This window comes from Mycetomoellerius zeteki, unplaced genomic scaffold (assembly GCF_001594055.1).
Source record: "Mycetomoellerius zeteki isolate Tzet28-1 unplaced genomic scaffold, Tzet1.0 scaffold51, whole genome shotgun sequence".
NCBI classification, from domain to species: Eukaryota; Metazoa; Arthropoda; class Insecta; order Hymenoptera; family Formicidae; genus Mycetomoellerius; species Mycetomoellerius zeteki.
In genome coordinates, this window is record NW_017257512.1 from 240,677 (window position 1) to 247,651 (window position 6,975).

A 6,975-nucleotide genomic window follows, 5' to 3' on the forward strand; every position below is an offset into this window, starting at 1 on the left:
TTCTTCCTCCTTCTCAACTCCGTCTCGTCTCCCATCCCCGCACCCTTTTGCCATCCGGCCTTGAGTTCCACGTCAACCTCTGCCACGTTATTCGCTCGGTATTATGAATTTAGAAATATCATAATATTGGCGACATGTTTTCACGATATTGAATTTCAAGCACGGTCTCTATAACGTCCAGCGCCGAGCCATGGAATACTTAACATTCCTGCTACGGCGCGATTTCTCGAGCAGCATTACTGCGTGTCGCGGTAAATGCCGGAAATTACACGGCTGGTTTCACAGTGTCCTTTGTGTCGGAATTTGTTCTGCAGGATCGTCAGGCGGCGTCTAAGAGTTCGGCGCGTGACGGTGGAGCTTACTAAATCTTTCGAATTAAAGAAAAAAGTCATTAACATTTCAACCATCACATCTTATAAATAATATTCCTATAATCGATGATTCTGACCACAAATTTCCTTTTTGTAATGCTAAAGTAAGATATTACACGTTACAATTACATTATTTATTAATCAATATATTAAATAAATGTAACGATTAATATTAAATTTTAAAAGTTTAAGTTATAATATAATATAGCAAGTTTTTTTTTCTTTATATTAAACCTATTTAATAAATCTTCTATAATTTTTTATATGAATATTTTTATATTTTAATATGTATGTACTTATTTTTAGGAATTTAAATTATATTCATCAAATGCATTTATCAAAAACTTTTATTAAACATTGTTCTTAAACATTATATTAATGTCATTATAATGAATGCATTTTAATATTTACTGTCAGTACTGTTGTATTTTGCAAAAGTTTATAGGCTTCTATTAATTCTGTTGGATATATTAATCATTTCATTGAAATTATCTTAGCAAAACTTTATAGTAATCATCATCTGGGCTTAAATTATTATTACTATCAGACTTTTTCAGTGATAAGTGCGCATGTGCATTTCACGTTGCGGAATAAATTGCCTCTGAAAGTAAATTTGTCTCTGCGCAAGTGGAATTCTCAACCAGTTACCAGTTACCGTGTCGCTCCGTCGCAACACGGTATAATACTGTCGCTTTTGCTATGTACTACATGAAAACATTTTCCTCGTCCAGGTCACGAGGAAAAAAGATGTTTCGCGTCTCCTCCGGCGAGACGTTTGTACACTGAAATTTAAGAAAGCTGCTCCTATCTAGGCAACTTTCCGCCGCATCTCCGTCAAGTCTCTCTCTCTGTCTCCCTTCAAGTCAGCAACCTGGCGCCCGCGATCGACGTCCAATCCTTGAAAAGCTGCACTCTCTTTGAGGCTCCTGGAAAAAGTTGAAAAGCCACCCCCCCGATCTCCGCCACTCGAGCCTCAGTTTAGCCCCGCACATCCTTTACAGACGGCACTGTCGCTGCAGCAACGACGCTGTTCTCCGACTCTCCTGCTCTCGCTTGCTCCCCTCTCTTCGAAAATCGCCAGGATTAACTTTATATAACTTCGCCCGAGAGCCGCGTATAAATCAAAGGAACGCAATTAATCGGATCTTGATTGCAATACTTCGCGGACTTTCAATATCCAATTCAAGGCGGCCAGTCCTGCTCGTCTCACCTGCCGGCACAGATTTTCTGCCACTCGCTCGGGCGATGGTCGATGTCTGTGTTATCCCCAGCGTGGTCGCTAAATCCATTGTGGTGGACGAGAAATTTTTGTAATTTCTGCTCGCACGTATGAAATGTGGAAATCATAATGCTACGATTAAAATGAAATGAATCTTAAATTACTTCAGTAATTTCGAGTTAATTAATTTAAATGCCTCGTAAAATTACAAAATGTATGTTATTTTACACAGTAAAAAAAATATGTAAAATTACATAAATAATATGTGTAAAAATTACCCAATTTATAATAAAGATAAAATTGTAGGTTTTAATAAAAATTAATACTTTTATCTCTAATTGTGTAAATATACCTATCTTTATATGTTAGACTAAAAATATCAATTATACTAAAAATATCAGTTATAATTATTATAACTTTTTTTGTAAGTGTACCAATTGTTGTACATTTTTTTAATAAGTGATATGTACACTGTCATACACTATAATTGTTGTAATTTTACATATAATTTATATACAGTGTATTTTTGCAGTTTGAAGCTCGACATTACCGATAATTCAACCTCAGTAGTTCTCTATCTAGCAGATGTTGATTCTGCGTCAATTTGCGAGATTGTCGAGATTCGTCGACCGAGACAAGGGAGCATACCTTCCTCCATTGCATTCTGACCAAAGTTCGCCGCGGAATTGCGAAACCAAACTTCCTTTTCCGCGACGGAAGTTCGGCTACCTGATCGAGGCCGGCCGTTGGGTGACAATGAGCCTAAGGTAACCAGAACCGGGTGGTGTCTCTACTATTGTTGTCGCTGGTTGCCGACGGAGTTAGACGGTACCTGACCTCGGTTTCCGTGATTCACAGAAGTACCTAACCGGGTTCCGCCCTTTGAAGACATCTCTCGCGCGCGCTGACTACATAATGAGTCTTTCTACTTACATGGCACCTACGTCCTAGCGCGAGTTCCAGCACTTCGTTGCTCCGGCAACCTTTGTGTTCCATCGCGATCCTTCTTGATACGACAAATTCGTATCGAAGTGTCGTCGCCCTTTGCAAGTTACGGGAAAGGTATTTAATTCGAGCAACGAGGCGCGGTCGTAGCGCTCGAACGCGTAAAATCTAACGGTTGCTCGGAATGCGAGAGACGAAGCGCGTTTCAAGGAAAAAAGAATGTAATTATATTTTCGCGTTTCAAAAATTTTCTTCTTGAAAAAGAATGATACAAATAAACTTAATGAATTGAAAATACTGTCGTGACTATTCGAAAGAACGAAAGAATTATTTCTCATTATATATATATTTGCTGTTTACAAAATGAGTTAATATTTTTAAATTTATATAAGGCAATCGCGCGATGTGCTTTTCGTTACATTACATTGTTATTATTACACCAATATAATTAAGAAAAGTAAGCGCTTGCTGCAGCCGCAAGTGTGTTTTCCCCAACGTGCCATCTTGCCGAGGCATTCCAGAAGCGTGGATTCTCATTAAATGAGATTTGGGGTTTAATTATCTTAGAAGGTACGTTTACAGCTAAAATGCTTCAGCCAAGAAAATACATATCCGTATATTTTCTCGTTAGACCATCAAAGAAATTTAAAGACTGTTTACAATTAAGATACCAGATAGAAATATAAACATTACTATTTGTTTATGTGATGTTGAAAGTATCATATTTTTGCTTAAAGTTTCTATAATAAGAATTAAACAAGTGAAGTAACGAATTTTAATCGGTTGCTTAAGTCATATAATAGCCAAGTGAACTTAAATATAATATTGTACATCTAATTGTAGCGTCCAACCTAAATATGATAAAGTCAGTGTTATCAATTTAGATAATATTTGGATAGTTAATTAAGAGAAATAATCTTATTTTTAATCAAAGCGTTATTGTTAGTACTCAATGATGCCAACATGCAAATTTTTACAAATATATTTTTTCAGTTTTATAACTGCATTTCAAGTCTAATAAATCGAATCAGCGTACAATTTATAAAACTGAAAAAATATATATGCAAAAATTTGCATATTGGTATTATTAAACTAAGATCCGCTTTAACCAGAAATAACGTTGTTTCTCTTAATTGATTTTTTCGTCGATCTAATTTTAAATTATAATTGTTAGGTAGTTAATTTAGGTAGTTAATGATTATATATGGTGGTAATTTGTCTTAACTCTTATTATAAAAATTCTACATTTGTTTTGTTGTATCCCTTATTTGTTTATAATTTCTTCTTCAAGTTTTTTAATTAAAAACAATGCATTATAAAAATTCGCAATACAAATTAATTTTAATTGCTTTTATGATCGCCGAAAAGTTAATTATAATTATAATTAGGTTATATATAAAATAACCCTTGTCGGACAAACGATTTGTTACGCAAAGATGATCATATACATCAAATATTAAATTGCTATTAATTAATTATTACAATTGTGTACATATACATTGAATTTTGGTTATCTACTCTACCAAAATCGCGTGAACATCCTAATGAATGATTATAATTGTCCAATAATAATATAGCAAAATATTTCTTCATTAATACATGTTAATATATTCAGGTGGAAATGTAACGGTCTCAACACACTATAGTTTTACGTACAACGTGAAAGCGCATGATAATCATTACAGTCAAATTATGTTTGTTACATAATTAATCTGTCCGTGATTTTCATAATAATCAATATATTATAAAAATAAGCGGCATACAAATCATTATAATGTCGCATGTGATTAATGATTGGGAAATGAAATTAATGGAATCTCGAGCGTGCTAAAGGAAAACAGAAATAATTGACGTTTTCCCCATAGCGAGAATTTCAGCAGATTTTATTGCAAGAATTAGTCGAACGTATTATACTTCTTTAGGACAATACGTAATTAATATCCCAGCAATCGGCTGGGATTACAATTTGTACCGTTTTCGAAAAAATTGTTGGCATCTCTCTCAAACCGTATAAATGCGCGACGACGGAACAGAATGGAGGAAAAGAAAAAGGAACACCTCTTTCTTCCATCTTCGAGTCGAGTCAAGTCTATCCATCCTCCTTTTTCCGGTCCCTTTCCGAGCAGTAGCACGGGAACCGATAGAAAGCAAGAACGAGAAGAAGAGGAGGAAAAAATCGGATTGTCCGGTTTGTTGGACCGGCAGCGCTGACTCCGCAGGCTCAGTCAGTAATACATCAGGGGCTTACTAACCCCTCAAACGTAAAATACCCATCTAACCCACTCCCACATCTCGTCGTCGTTTCCCCCTCCCCCCGTAGACACTGGCTGAAATTCTTTCGTATATATATATATATATATATATATATTGTACACAAAAGTTACAGCCACGGATACACCAACACACGCTCAGAAATGCGGGAGTTATGAGGGATCTCTTCTCGTGCAGTGGAAAGAGTCGTGCACATCGCGGACGCGCTGCGCGTTTATGCATCCCGGAATACACTCGGATGATAAGGGGCAAGTTTTAAAGTTTTTAATGCGCCGTCCCCTGGTTGATGGCTCGATCTGTCCGCGTTATTCCGGGCGTAAATCGCGGGAAACGTATCGCCGTCCGGCCGCGTTTGCACTTTGGAAATAACGAGATCGAGAGAAAATGGTCGTATCCGTATATCCGCGTACGGCGAACGTCCGCGAGATTACTACACAAAATATTATTAAAATCTCTCGGGGAGGATAAAGAGATCATTTTAACTGCGTAAAACGGCTCTTAAACTTTATATTTCGCGTAACCGCGGAGAATTAACACAGATTTGGCGGTGATTCCCCGATGAATTTAACTCTTCTCTCCGGATTTAGAATCGCGCGATTTTGCATACGTTCCTAAGCGCGCAATATGTTTTTTATCTGCGACTTATTTAGAAACGGAAAATTAATTAAGTGATTTGTTGAAAAAAAAAATACTGTGCAATTTTTAGAATGAAATTCGACAGAAATGCTCTGCCTGTCGAGCGGTTAAGCTATCAAAGCGAAGTTGAAGCCCCGAAGCGATTTTCGGTGCAGCAATGGATAGAGGAAAACGAGGTTTACGCAGAATGAGTTGATGTATATATTTCCATTCGATGGCACCTCGATCTTATGAAACCAAAACGTAATTAATTCCTGCTCGGAGGAACATAAAATATCCGATCGGATATAAAGTACGAAATATAATCTATTCATAACAAAACAAATAAATTCTCTGTCACCGTGTATATCAGAAATTTAAATGTATTTGGCGTGCCGTTGATGATAAAATAAAATTACATCTAATTTTATTTTATCAATTCGATATTTTTTTGCAATTCAATATCTGCGGCCGCTCGCAAAATCGACTGATTGGTTTTATATATATATATATATATATATGTATTTTTGCGCCTTTTTATAACTCGGTAAAAACAGATTTGTCATACAAGCACGCAGTTTACCCAACTATTTGTTCTCCTCTAACCAGCACGGTCGACGTAAACGTCAAGCATTACGATAAAATAGTACGTTCGAAATAAAGCTGGAAAGTTAACGTCATCGTATACTATCGGCAAATATGGATATTTAATTGTTTTGCAATAGACAGGAGGTTGTTTTTCAAATGCTTGCCGAACGATATGACGACGACAAAAATATTCCACAATTTACATGTCGCAAGTAAATTGTTCTGGACATATTTTATACATCAATCTCTCTTACAGTTAATTGTAATCTTTCAATTAATTAATAAAAAGCCTATTTCACTCTATTTTAACTTTTACAGGACGGGAATGCCATTATATTCTATTTTTCATATTGCAATTTCTATGCTTGTTCTTATCGTTAATACTTGTTTTACTGGACTCCTAATATTAAAATTAACCGTTAGATGCCTACCGGTGACTAACACATTTAGCGACGCCAACTAATTGTAAGAAGAGCCAAACGTATATGAGACATGTGTGGGCTCGACTTTTAAAAGCGGCCATCACAAATTCGCGAAGAGGACGCGCTCGTGTGCGTGGAATAAATTCACAAACTCATTCACAGCTGATGTTGCTGCTCCTTTCATTCCTCCTATTCTATTGCGGAATTAAGAATCCGATGAAAAACGATTTGAGACGTTCGCGTCACGCTGAAGTGCACTTCGATAAACGCGATCCACGACGCGTGACATGCAAAGAAATACGCTGGACACGTTCCGAAAGTGATTGTACCCCTGAGGGACAGATGCGCATTGTCGCTGCAAAGAGAGTTTGAAAGAAACCATGCACGCTCTATCGCCTCTGTATTTCTAAAGGCGCGCAGCTGCAAGTAGGGGATTGCCGGAGTCAGGTCTTGAATTAAAAGCTTGCTTGGAACTCATATACGTATACATAATTCTACTTCCTGCTGTTTCAATCTTTAAAAGACCTAAGAAATACGCGGACAT

General features: G+C 36.7%; 1 protein-coding gene across 1 annotated transcript in view; it reads left to right on the forward strand.

Moving 5' to 3' along the window:
* LOC108727578 (uncharacterized) overlaps positions 1-5,758 on the forward strand; it is a 49,432-nt gene extending 43,674 nt beyond the window's left edge. Inside the window, exon 4 of the mRNA XM_018455741.1 lies at positions 5,513-5,758. The gene's annotated coding sequence lies outside the window, so the exon portion shown is untranslated. The remainder of the gene's footprint in view (positions 1-5,512) is intronic.
* The last annotated feature ends 1,217 nt before the right edge of the window (positions 5,759-6,975 follow it).